The sequence below is a fragment of the Barbus barbus genome (assembly GCF_936440315.1).
Source record: "Barbus barbus genome assembly, chromosome: 29".
In the NCBI taxonomy this organism is placed as follows: Eukaryota; Metazoa; Chordata; class Actinopteri; order Cypriniformes; family Cyprinidae; genus Barbus; species Barbus barbus.
This window is the reverse complement of record NC_136757.1, coordinates 350,958-365,370: the sequence shown is the minus strand read 5'-3', so window position 1 is coordinate 365,370 and position 14,413 is coordinate 350,958.

Here is a 14,413-nt window from a genome sequence, read left to right as displayed (position 1 = left end):
ATAGCACACACAGTTTGTTCAGAATAAAAACCATTACGCCTATGGAGAGTCCCCATAAACCACAAACACCAACATATGTGTGTGTGTGTGTGTGTGTGTGTTCACTGCTGTGTGTGTGTGTGTGTGTGTGTGTTCACTGCTGTGTGTGTGTGTGTGTGTTCACTGCTGTGTGTGTGTATGTGTGTGTGTGTGTGTGTGTGTGTGTGTGTTCACTGCTGTGTGTGTGTGTGTTCACTGCTGTGTGTGTGTGTGTGTGTGTGTACGTTGGATGGGTTAAATGCAGAGCACGAATTCAGAGTATGGGTCACCACACTTGGCTGTATGTCACGTGACTCACGTCACTTTCAACTGTTTGGTTACCCTCATTCTTCAAAATATCTTATTTTGGGTTCAGCACAAGAAATTAATAGAGGTTTGGGACAACATGTGAGTGAGTAAATAATGACAGAAATTAATTTTAGGGTGAACTATCCCTTTAATGACAGTCGACAGCATGTTTAGTGTACTGTCCCTTTAAGAGCTGCACGCATCTAATATACAGACACGCATCTGTTTCTCTCTTAACTATTTACTTTCATTTTAGAGATAACCAACTGAGTCTGTATGTAAACCTTGTGTGTTTTGACAGTATTAGCGCAAAAGATAAGTTAGTTGAGTAATCAGGCGCTGTTAGACAGGCTTTTTAGTGCGCGCTTCAGGTGTATCCGCTCAGAAAAAGCGCACGTCAGACCAGCGCGCGAATGAAACATTTGAATGTATGTATTTGACAGAATGTGTGCTGTAGCACGATACTACGATATTACTTCAAAAGCAGATCGTGGAGACATTTTTATCGTCCAGATTCAAAAATAGTCATATTGCACACCTCTAATTTGTCTGTATTATATAATTTGTTGTAATTATAATTTCTTTATATTATTATTATTATTGGTAACACTTTATAATTAAGCACATATTAATGCCTTATTCTACATCCCTAATCCAACACCTAAACTTAACAACTACCTTACTAACTATTAATATGCAGAAAATTAGGAGTTTATTGAGGGAAAAGTCATAGTTAATAGTTAATAAGGGTTCCCTATTCTAAAGTGTTTCATTGTTAAATTGTCAGTCATACTGGTTTTCAGGCTAAACTGCACTCTTTTGGTCGTGTCATGTTGCTTAACTAGGCTGTGTATGGTATGTTATAAATAGAAGGAAAACAAAGCTACATTTTTACTGCAGTTGTCTCTTCTGTGAGCAGTTGCGTTCATTTGTTTGTTTGTTTTTTCACGAGATTGTTTCTGCGTGAGTCTCAACTGCACGACCGTGTCACTGTCCGCATATTATCCTCTATAAATTGCCCTTTGCACCAAATCTAATAAAATCAGAATCATTCGCGCTGAGATTTTGGTGATTCCCTAATTATGTGTTTTAATCGCTTTGTTGTCTGGTCGGGCAAGAAAAAGTCTTTCACTTGCCCTTTTAAAAAATCTACTTGTCCCAGACAAGCATTAATGTCTAGCTCTGTTACTGTGTGCAAAATTGAGCCAGCGGGAGCGCCTGTGTTGCCCTCCACAGCTAATATCATAACTGAATATGAACTGGCTGTAGAAGGTGTCTTTCATTCTGTTGCGCTAGTTTTAGTATTTTGTGTGGGGGGGGGGGGATTGCATTGTTTGCATTGTTTTTTTTAATGTCTTGGCTAATCAGACCCTTTATTAACTATCACTCCCTTTCCAGTGTGCTGACTACTGAACTAGGGAGCTGACTGAGACACACCCAGAGATTTAGTTTTGATTTATTTATCTCTCTGTTAATTATTTTCATCTTAATCGTGACAGAGTGTCCAGACACACAGAAAAACTCCTGGTCAAGCAACTGAGATCCACGTGGCTCTTGTAAAGATGGCGTTTATTAAAGAGGAGAGTGAAGACATGAAGATTGAAGATGCATTCAGAGTCAAACCAGAAGAATCTGAGGAAAAACCAGGTTGGTTTTCATTCTTAAAGCGGAACTCAGTCATTTGATCATTTGATAATTATAATGATGTCAAACTACAGAAATTAGTGATATTTTTGAATAATGTCATATGAGTGCCCTAATGTTTTATTTGATATAGATATGTTAAGATTACAAGACCAGACAAATATGCTGCCTTCAAATGTAGCTGAGAAGATCCTACTTCAGAATTGGGCTTTCATTACCAGGGCTCCAGACATTACCGTTGACTCCTATACGGGAAAAAAACAGGCACCATATAATTTTTTTACGAGCCACATAATGCACTTTAAAAAAAAAACGCACCCTGTTGTGTATGTCTCTCCTCTTTTAACTGAATGTCACTTTCAGCTTATGAACTAAATAATTTTTCTTTACGCAGAGTTTGAGTCAGTGAGTGCGTTTACATGCACCCTCTTAATGCGATTATAATGAGATTTTGACAATATTGCGATTAATCTTTACCTCATGTAAACACAATACTTCAATTTAAATAATGCGATTAAGCTCATAATCGTAGCAAGCATAATCGTATTAACATAGGTGGCTTATGCCAATTTTAATCGAAATATACAGGCATGTAAACACCTTAATCGCAGTATTGCCGCTCTGACCAAAGTGACATGCATGAATGATGTGACACGCACCTGTAATAATACGCAGATTATGCTGCATTCACGTGCTATCAGAATTGTCGTAAATACGAGTCTCCTAGTCGGAAATTGGCCATATAAGGCCTCTAAGGCCGTTCATGTCCAATTTCCAACTAGGAAGCTCTTATGATAATTCCGATAGCACGTGAATGCAGCATAAGAAATGATGGCGGGGAAGAAAGCATCGCATTCAGGGGAAAACACAACTAGCTGCCACTAGTCTCTGTTCCTTACCCTCATCCAGAAACGGCGAGATCGCGACGGCAGCGTATAGACAAATAAATTCCATCACATTTCTATGGCGCCGAAAAAGCGTGCAATACAGCCATACAAAATCATTATGCATTAGACGTAAATCAATTAAAACAGCGGCCAGTAACACACCTGCTCTTTCTGAGTCCATCATTTGTGCTGTCCAGTAGGGGGGGCTGTCAATAATGGCAGTAAAAAGATTAACCACAATTCTTAGCGAGTAATAGAATAATGGAAATTGCATGTAAACGGGAGTAAGAGCTTTGCTCTTGACATGTAAACATCAAAATGCAATTAAGATCTTATTCTAATTATTGGAAATAATCTTATTATTCGTGCGCATGTAAACGTAGTCAGTGTCTCCATGATTATGTCCATCACAGAGTGTAGTTTGGCCGTCAGCGTTTGACACATGTTCAGGATCAAACTGTTCAAGTGATGGGCCTTCAGTGCTGATCCTGATCCAATCTTCCAAGGTTGACACATGGAGTGAATTGCATACTTTAGATTTTATCCTGTTTTGAGCTGAAAAGCCACGTTCACACTGTGCAGCCGAAATTGGTAGGACAAGCATTATCTCAACTAGATGCAAAACATTCTGGAAATCTGTGCAGTAGGCCTCTTTTGTTAGTAGGACTTCCCACAAGTTGCAATAGGATTTATCTGAAAACTGTCCCTTTACAAGGGTTTTCAGCAGTCTCTATTCTGCCTCTACAGCACTGAAGTCACATCCGTTTTTCAGCGAGATGTCTTGATACCATTTCAGCTGTGTGTCAATTTCATTTTCTCCAAAAGTGTAAATGTTGCCTGGCCAAGAATCATGACAAAAGATTGAGAGGTAACACTTTATTTTAAGTACTTAGTTAAGTACTTAGTAGTAACTGTTGTACTTACATGAAACAAAATGTACTTACCATGTAACTAAGTTATGGAACAGCCTGTAATTACAGTTTGTAATTATGTAGATGTAATAGGCAGCTACTGTAGCACATATGTATCAGACCGATTGTTACATATGTGTTGCAGACTTTATACAACGTAATTATAAATGTAAGTACACAGACATAAGCTACTTAAAATAAAGTGTATCAAGATTGTACTTAAGTGTTTGATTTAATTTTGATTTAAGTTTGATTTAATCCACCAGTACACAGCTAAAATACATGTAATACCTTTATAATTACATTAAAATGACAGAATATTACACAGGCATAAGCTACTTAAAATGAAGTGTTGCCGATTGAGAAGCACTGAATGATCTCTGTCCCTTGTGTGTTTTTGTGCTGTGGGTTTCTCTCATTATTTCAAACCTCCTTTCAAGATCCTTAACTGTAATGTCTACAGTTTTTCAAGATTCAAGAGTTTTATTTGTCACATACACAATTATACAGAGTATAACCAGCAGTGAAATGTAGGTCAGGTCCGCTCCAAGGACAGTGCAATTATAAAGTATACAAATATTAAGAGAAGAAAAGTAGAAAAAAAATAAAAAAAATAAAATAAAAGAATAAAATAAAAAATATAAATATAAATGTGCAGGTCAGTATGTTGTTGACTTAAATAGTACTAAGAGGAATGTGCAAAATAATGTGCAAAAAAGTTGTACAGGGTATATAATAGCAGCAATATGAGGTAGAGAAAAATTGTGAATAGCTTATTGATATGGTGATATTTACATGGAGTCAAGTGATGTTATGACACAGAGTTAGAGTTTAGGAGCCTGATGGCCTGGGGAAGAAGCTCCTCCTAAGTCTCTCAGTTTTTGCCATCAGGCTACGGAAGCGCTTACCAGATGGAAGCAAAGTGAATAGCTGGTTACCAGGGTGATTTGAGTCCTTGATTATTTTGACAGCTCTAATTTTGCAGCGTTTGAGGTAGATGTCCTGCAGAGAGGGGAGAGCAGACCCTGAGATGCGCTCAGCTAAGCGCACAACTCTCTGTAGTGCTTTGCAGTCCTGATTGGAGCTGTTTCCATACCACACTGAGATGCACTGAGTCAATACACTTTCTATGGTCCCTGAATAGAAAGTTTTCAGGATTGCTGGTGAGACCCTGAATTTCCTCAGCTGTCGCAGATGGTACAGTCTTTGCCTGGCTTTCTTTACCTGTGTTTGGATGTGTGTAGTCCAAGTCAGGTTCTCGGAGATGTTTACACCGAGGTACTTGAAGCTGCTCACCCTCTCCACAGGGGTCCCACTGATCATAAGAGGAGTGTAGGGCTGCTGCTGTCTCTTCCTGAAGTCCATGATCAGCTCTTTAGTTTTGCTCACATTCAGAGAGAGACAGTTGTCCTGGCACCATGATGTGAGTCTCTCTACCTCGTCCAAGTATGCGGTCTCATCGTTGTTGGAGATGAGGCCCAGACCACAGTATCATCAGCGAATTTGACAATAGATGTGGAGCTGTGAGAGGACACGCAGTCATGCGTGTAGAGAGAGTAGAGCAGGGGACTCAGGACACAGCCCTGTGGGGCTCCTATGTTCAGAGTGATGGAGTTTGAGGTGAACTGGCCAACTTTCACCACTTGAGGTCTGCCGGTGAGGAAGTCTTGAATCCAGTCACAGAGTGAGGAGTTTAGGCCGAGGTCTGTGAGTTTAGATGCCAGCTTGATGGGGACTATAGTGTTGAAAGCTGAGCAATAGTCAATGAATAGCAGCCTTACATAATTTCCATTGTTGCTATCCAAGTGTGTGAGGGAAGAGTGGAGAACGTGAGAAATGGCATCGTCCGTGGATCTGTTTGGGCGATAGGCAAACTGAAGAGGGTCCAGAGTATCAGGGATGGAGGAGCAAATGTGGCTCTTTACAAGTCTCTCAAAAACCTTCATGACTATAGATGTGAGGGCAACTGGGCGATAGTCATTCAGGCAAGAGGGTTTATTGTTCTTTGGCACAGGGATAATGATGGATTTTTTGAATGAGGTGGGAACCACGGCGGTAGCAAGGGACTCATTAAAGATAGAAGTGAGCAAACCAGCGAGCTGATCGGCGCAGGACCTCAGAACACGGCCGGTTATCCCATCAGGTCCGGCTGCTTTCCTGACGTTCACTTTCTTTAGCGCCCTCCGAACCTCATCCTCCGACACGGTGATTACAGGATCGTCGCTGCTCTGCCTGTTGCTTCCAGACGCGCTGGTCGGCAGAAACGCGCCGCCGCCGTTGCCATCGAAGCGGCCGTAGAAGATGTTTAACTCGTCGGCCAGCAACGGATCTGCTCTCACCTCCGCGGAGGATTTGTTTCCGAAGTCACAGATGGTCCTCAGTCCCTGCCACATCCGTCGAGAGTCGTTGAGCTGGAAATGAGACTCAATTCTCTCTCTGTATCTGTGTTTGGCGGCTCTTACTGCGCGTCGGAGAGCATAGCACGATGCTTTGTACTCGCTCGTATTCCCAGACAGAAGAGCCTCATTGTAAGCGGCGGTGCATGTGTTAACCGCGGCAAGGATTGTTCTGTCCACCCACGGTTTCTGATTGGAGAATGTCCTTATCGTTATTGTTTCTGTAGCTTGCTCGGTTAGCGTGTTTACGAAGCTTAATGCTACATCCGTGAACTCGCTGACGTCAGAAGAACTCGCCCGGAACATGTCCCAGTCGACGTCATCAAGCGCCGCCTGCAGCATAGTCTCTGAGTGGGAGGACCAGCGCGTCACTACTCTCTGCACCGGAGGTTCCTGAATGAGCCTTTGTTTGTATCTCGGTGTTAGAAAGATGGCGGCATGGTCCGATTTGCCAAAAGCCGGTAGTGAGCGGGCTTTGTAGGCATCCTTGAACTGAGTGTAGCAATGATCCAGTGTGTTTGGTCCTCTAGTTGGACAGGATACATGTTGATAAAAGTTCGGCATGACCTGCTTGAGGTTGGCTTTGTTAAAGTCCCCCGCGATGATGAAGGCAGCGTCAGGATGTTTGTTAATGTGGCCGCTGAGCACATCGTGAAGCTTAGACAAAGCCAAGCCAGTGTCCGCCTGTGGTGGAATGTACACAGCAGTAACAATGATCGATGAAAACTCCCGGGGCAGATAAAATGGGCGGCAGATAATGGAAAGATGTTCCAGATGAGGCGAGCAGGAACGCGACAGAATGGAGATATTCCTGGGGTCACACCATTTCTTGTTGATCATGAAACATACTCCTCCACCCCTGGATTTACCGGCCTCTGCTGTTCTGTCCGTCCGAAAGACAGAGAAGTTATCACTCGGCATTACAGCAGTGTCCGGGACCGAGGACGAAAGCCACGTTTCTGACAAACAAAGGATGTTACAGTCCCTAATGTCCCGTTGGAAACTAATCCTGGCTCTAAGATTGTCCATCTTATTCTCCAAGGATTGGACATTAGCGAGGAGAATGCTTGGGAGAGGAGGACTGTGAGCCCTTTTCCTGAGTCTGACTCGAATTCCAGCGCGCTTCCCGCGGTGTTTCTTGATCCGTCGCCTCGGGGAGGTGTTGTTTATCTCCGCGTTCCGAAGAATCTCCAGAGGCCACGCAGGATTCGTGGATAAAGTGTCCTGAAACAGGTTGGTGTAGCGGTTTCCAATGTCCAAAAGTGTTTCTATGTTGTAGGTGATCAGTGCCGACGTGAGATGTGTAAAAAGAGAAAGTAAAACTAAGTAAAAAGGAAGGTAGAAGCAAATTCTCAGTGGAGCGAACCTAACGGCGTCCGAACACAGCGGCGCCATCAGTTTTATCAATGAGGTGGTTCAGTTCTTCTCTGAAACCTGGGAGATCACAACCTTTCAGCTGTATGTTTTGAAAGGAACTACCCTCGTAGTCAGATGAGGCTACTTTCTTCTGCCTTCTGGTCTGTTTTTATCTTTGGGCTTTGTCCTGCTGCAACACTTTTTCATGCTGAGAAACTGAACTTAAGTTTGTGTGACTGAGAAATTCCTCCAACTTTCCATTTCTCTCTGGTTTGTCCTTCATTCCCTTGATTGCACAAACACAGGAATCAATAGCTGCTTTAGCCTGAGGTAGAATAAGTAAGTTCTTTTGAAGCACAAGACTCAACTTTGTGATTTCTCCAAACAGGTCATGCAGAAAGTGACAAAACACCACAAAATGCAACTTTTCCATTTGTTGTGAGATGTGTTTTGCTCTTTCTCTTATTACAGTGTTTTTGGATGAGGTGTTGCATGTGGAAGTGTATATTGGCCCTGGCCTGTGGTCTGAACAGATGCAAGACAAACAGAAAGGGTAAATTTGAGGCAGCCAGCGCTGGGTCTTCACAGCAGAAGGTGTTTGTATGGCACTGCCTAACTCCATACCAATGGCTTTCAACTTACACTTGCTTTTGGGGCTAAAATGGTATGTTTTCCATACTAGCTGTAGCAAGTCATAGACTTTTTCAGTCACTGGAACAGACTTCTGAACATCCAGCATGGCTAATTCCAGTCTGGGTGGCATACAGTGAAAGGAAAGAATGTGCTGTCCTATTTCTTCTCTTAAAGGGTTACTCCACCCCAAAATGAAAATGTTGTCATTAATCTCTTACCCCCATGTCGTTCCAAACCCCAAAAGGCTTGTGACTGTCCCATTGACTGCCAAACAATTAACACTGTCAAGGCCCACAAAAGTATGAAAGTCGTCGCCAAAATAGTGTATAGTGTATCTGCCATCAGTGGTTCAACCGTAACGTTATGAAGCTACTAGGATAGCTTTTGTACACAAAGACGACAAAAATAACGACTTTATTCAACAATTCGTCTCAGTGCACACTGTTCTGTGTCAGCCGCACCACACACGCGATTATATAAGGTGTGATCATTTTAGGGCTGGACAATAATTCAATATCAATATGTATAGCGATATAATTTTTTTCAGTAATGGTGATATGATTTTTAAACACATTTCCGATATTTCGATATACAGTGTTTCCCATGCATTTATTTATTTGTGGTGTTTGACTTCGTTGAATAAACATGAGCACTGCACGTTTCAAAATCAAAACACAGCGCGAGTGATTTATATGAATGTATCTCGTTACAAAACGAGAAAGATTTATATGAATGTATCTCGTTACAAAACGAGAAAGATTTATATGAATGTATCTGTAACAGAAGGACCAGGCTCCTCCCAGAGCCAGTTACCCCGATCCATTTCACCTGAGTTTTAATCACCTGCACCTGCACCTCATTATCACCAGACACATATAAACTCAGTCACCAAAGTCACAGTTGTCCGATCTCAGGATTACTCCATGGACCATCTCTGCTTCCCGATAAGCTGAGTATAACTACCTGCAGTTACTTACCTGTCCTTACTTACCTTCTGCCTTATCCTCTTCCAGTCCTCCTCCTCGTCTGTTCCGGTGGCTTGGTCGGATCCTCGTATGTCTCTGCCGCTCTGCCGCTGCCAATCCCCAGGATCTGTCAAGACAGAGAGACTGATTGTGATTGACATTCCTATTACCTTAACCTCACGAAGTGACACTCACCAAGTCCGAAGAATCCGCACGATTGCTGTTTGCTGTTTCACCCTGTAAATAAACACCTTGTGATTTCACTTACCTTCTGTGTCCGACCCGTTCCATTACAGAAGATCGGACCAAGACGGCTACACCATGAGTGTAAACGACCCATTTCAGGAACTGGTCGACACTTTGAAACGGGTATTAGCCCATCCGACTTCACCATCACCACCGGCCTCTGTTACCACACCCGTCACTTCCGCCTCCACCACTTCTTCGGCAGTAATGTACGCCAGTCCCATGGCCCGACCAGCGCCCTATTCAGGTGATCCAGAGGAGTGCAATGGCTTCCTTCTCCAATGTACCCTAACTATTGACTTACATCCTCAGATGTTCCTGTCCGATCAGGTGAAGATAGCGTTTGTGATCACGTCGCTCACAGGACCCGCATTGAGATGGGCGGAGACTATTTTAAGTCAAGCAGGACCCGCCACGCACTCTTTTGCCCAGTTTCTCGCCCATTTTAAAGAGGTGTTTAGCAGCTCTCCTGGTGATTCTTCAGTTGGAGAACAGTTATATAAGCTTCGACAGGGTAATATTCATCAATTCATCAATACTATTCATCAATACGCCCTGAAGTTTCGCACCCTCGCGGCCGCGAGTGGATGGAACGAGCCTTCACTGATAACTGCTTTCCGGCAAGGCTTAAATACCTGCCTGAAAATTCATCTGGCAGCCTACGATGACACCTTTGGGCTAGAGAAGTTTATTCAACTTGCCATCCGCTGCTCCAACCGGATGCGGGCCTGTACATCGGAGACCACGACCGTTCCAGCCATTGACACTCCTCCGAGCCACCAGCCAGAGGTTAGACCCATATCTGAACCTATGCAGACTGACACTTTCCGTTTATCGCCAACAGAACGACAGAGGCGAATTACCAATGGGTTGTGCCTGTATTGTGGAAGTTCTGACCATAGTATTCAATCCTGCACCCTTCGTCCGCCCAGGCTTTGGGTGTGGTATGCAACCTCACATACCCAAGATGAACCCCTTAACTACTTGTGCTAACATTGTCCTTGTAAATCACCTAATGCCAGTCACAGTCCTCTTGGACTCCGGCTCAGCGGGGAACTTCATCTCGGGGAAACTCAGCCGGCAACTCCACCTCACACCCATTGCAACCGAAACCACTTACCAGATCCAGGCTATAACAGGTACTCCACTCACCCGTCGCCTTGTGAAATTTTGTGTCGGTCCCCTAGTGCTGAGAATGGGGCAGCTCCATCAAGAGAGTATTCATTTACTAATTTTAGAGGAATCCACTGTAAACATTGTTTTGGGTCGACCCTGGCTGGTTAAGCACAATCCAGTTTTATCTTGGACCTCTGGAGATGTTCTGAAGTGGGGTACTAACTGTTTCCCGCAATGTTTCCCACATATGCCTAAACCATCTCCACGTCCAGTTGTCGAATTATCTGTGCAGGCCACGTCCATCGAGAGCCCTGTGGAGAAACAATCTGTGGAGGTTCCACCGGACTACGAGGCTTTCAGGGATGTTTTCTGTCCCAAAAGGGCATCTCGGCTACCACCTCATCGGCCATGGGACTGCGCAATCGACCTCGTTCCGGGTGAACTAGTACCACGGGGAAAAATTTATCCCCTATCACTTCCCGAACAGAAAGCGATGGAGGAGTATATTGAGGAGGCACTCAAACAGGGTTACATCATCCCTTCCATCTCCCCTGCTGCTTCGAGTTTCTTCTTCGTGGCCAAGAAGGACGGAGGGCTCCGTCCATGTATAGACTATCGTAAATTAAATCTCATCACGGTTAAATATCGCTATCCCCTTCCTCTTGTCCCTGCAGCGTTGGAACAACTTCGCGGTGCCACCATATTCACCAAACTGGACCTCCGCAGCGCGTACAACCTCATCCGCATCAGAGAGGGGGACGAGTGGAAGACCGCCTTTGTAACCCCTACTGGGCACTATGAGTACCGGGTCATGCCCTATGGGCTTGTCAACGCCCCATCTGTCTTCAAAAGTTTCATGCATGAGGTGCTCCGGGAGTTCCTTCATCGTTTTGTAATTGTCTACATTGATGACATTTTGATCTACTCCCGGAGCCTGGCCGAACATCGCCACCACGTTGCGGAGGTCCTTCAGCAGTTGCGGAAACACCAGCTCTACCTCAAGGCAGAAAAATGTCTATTTCACCAACCATCCGTACACTTCCTTGGATATATCATCAGTCACGGTGGCATCCGCATGGACAAGGGGAAGGTGGAAGCCATCACATCCTGGCCCCGACCCACCACGATCAAGGAATTGCAGCGCTTCCTGGGTTTCTCAAACTTTTACAGAAGATTCGTTGCCAACTATAGTTCAATCACAAGCCCCCTCACTGATCTCCTACGAGGAGGTAAGAAGTCCCTTGCCTGGGATGTGAATGCCACCAATGCCTTCAACCGTCTCAAAGAAGCCTTCACTACCGCACCACTCCTCGTCCACCCCGATCCAGAACTGCCCTTCATCTTAGAGGTGGACGCATCAACAACTGGAGTAGGTGCGGTATTATCTCAGCAGCAGGGGAAGCCTCCCAAGCTCCATCCATGTGCTTTCTTCTCCAAGAAGCTCAGCCCGGCGGAGAAAAACTACGACATCGGCAACAGGGAGCTTCTGGCCATCAAGCTTGCCCTGGAGGAGTGGAGACACTGGTTGGAGGGGGCGGCTCAACCATTTCTCGTGCTCACAGATCACAAGAACCTTGAATATCTACGAGACGCCAAAAGATTAAATCCACGCCAAGCAAGATGGGCATTGTTTTTCACCCGTTTCAATTTCCAAATCTCCTATCGTCCAGGATCCCGTAACGCCAAGGCGGACGCTTTAGCTCGTCTTCACACCAAGGAGGATTCTCTCGAGGAGCCCGAAGGTATCTTGCCCTCCAACATCATCGTAAGTCCCATTGCTTGGTCCTCTCCGCCAGTGGTCTCCGACACTCCTCCTGCCAATCCGCCGGGCTGCCCACCGGGTCGTCAGTATGTTCCCAGGACACAACGCACTTCCCTCATCCACTCCTCTCACACTTCACTTGGTACTGGTCACCCAGGGGCCAACGCTACTCTCTCGCTGCTGAGCGATCGCTTCTGGTGGCCGAACATGGCCAGGGATGTGAGAAGGTTCGTTCAGGGCTGCCCAGACTGCGCCATATCCAAAAGTTCCCGTCATCTCCCTTCAGGCAAGCTGGTGCCCTTACCCATTCCCAACCGCCCGTGGTCACACCTGGGAGTGGATTTCATAACTGATCTTCCACCCTCCGACCGTAATACCTGCATCCTCGTCATCATCGACAGATTTTCCAAATTCACCCGTCTCGTTCCTCTACCTGGACTCCCCACTGCCATGCAAACAGCAGAACTTTTATTCAATCATGTATTCCGTTACTACGGCCTCCCTGAAGATATAGTCTCGGACAGAGGTCCACAATTCATCTCCCGTGTATGGAAGGCCTTCTTCGCTCTCCTAGGTGTGACCATCAGTTTGACTTCAGGTTATCACCCTCAATCAAATGGGCAGACTGAACGCAAAATCCAGGAAATTGGGCGCTTCCTGAGAACCTTCTGCCATCGCCGCCAGAATTCTTGGAACCAGTTCCTAGGCTGGGCCGAGTACGCCCAGAATTCACTCCGTCAATCTTCTACTGGACTCTCTCCCTTCCAGTGCGTACTCGGTTTCCAGCCTCCATTGTTTCCCTGGTCCGGAGAACCTTCCGATGTGCCTGCGGTCGACCACTGGTTCCGAGAAAGCGAGGGAGTCTGGGACTCAGCACATCACCACCTGCAACGGGCAGTACGCAGGCAGAAGATCGCCGCCGATGCTCGTCGTTCAGTAACACCCACCTATCTGCCTGGACAGAAGGTATGGCTTTCCACACGAGACATTCGGCTACGCCTGCCCAGCCGTAAGCTGAGTCCCAGGTTCGTTGGCCCCTTCACCATTCTGGAACAGGTCAACCCGGTCACAAATTCACCCTACTTTTCACGTCTCCTTACTCAAACCATATTACCCTTCTGTTTCCCCAGAGCCTGGTCCGACCGAGGAACCCCCTCTCCCACTCATCATTGATGATGGAGCCATCTACAAGGTCCGAGACATCCTAAATTCCCGGCGTCGTGGTGGGAGACTAGAATACCTCGTGGACTGGGAGGGGTACGGTCCTGAGGAGCGCTCCTGGATCCCCAGAGATGATGTTCTCGATCCCAGCCTTCTGGATGATTTCCTGCACCTTTCCTGCACCTCGAGGCCGAGGCAGACCACCACGACGCCGAGGTCGGCCCCCAGGAGTGGACCGTGGAGGGGGGGGGTACTGTAACAGAAGGACCAGGCTCCTCCCAGAGCCAGTTACCCCGATCCACTTCACCTGAGTTTTAATCACCTGCACCTGCACCTCATTATCACCAGCCACATATAAACTCAGTCACCAAAGTCACCAGTTGTCCGATCTCAGGATTACTCCATGGACCATCTCTGCTTCCCGATAAGCTGAGTATAACTACCTGCAGTTACTTACCTGTCCTTACTTACCTTCTGCCTTATCCTCTTCCAGTCCTCCTCCTCGTCTGTTCCGGCTTGGTCGGTTCCTCGTATGTCTCTGCCGCTCTGCCGCTGCCAATCCCCAGGATCTGTCAAGACAGAGAGACTGATTGTGATTGACATTCCTATTACCTTAACCTCACGAAGTGACACTCACCAAGTCCGAAGAATCTGCACGATTGCTGTTTGCTGTTTCACCCTGTAAATAAACACCTTGTGATTTCACTTACCTTCTGTGTCCGACCCGTTCCATTACAGTATCTCGTTACAAAAGATTTCTATTTCATATAGATGCTGTTCTTCTGAACTTTCTATTCATCAAAGAAACCTGAAAAAATTCTGCTCCGCTGTTTTCAACATAATAATAATAATAATAATAAATGTTTTTTGAGCAGCAAATCAGAATATTAGAATGATTTCTGAAGGATCAAGTGACTAGAGTAATGATGCTAAAATGCAGCTATTCACAGGAATAACTTGCATTTTAAATGGTAAAAAATATTTCAAAGTGTTACTGTTTTTGCTGTAT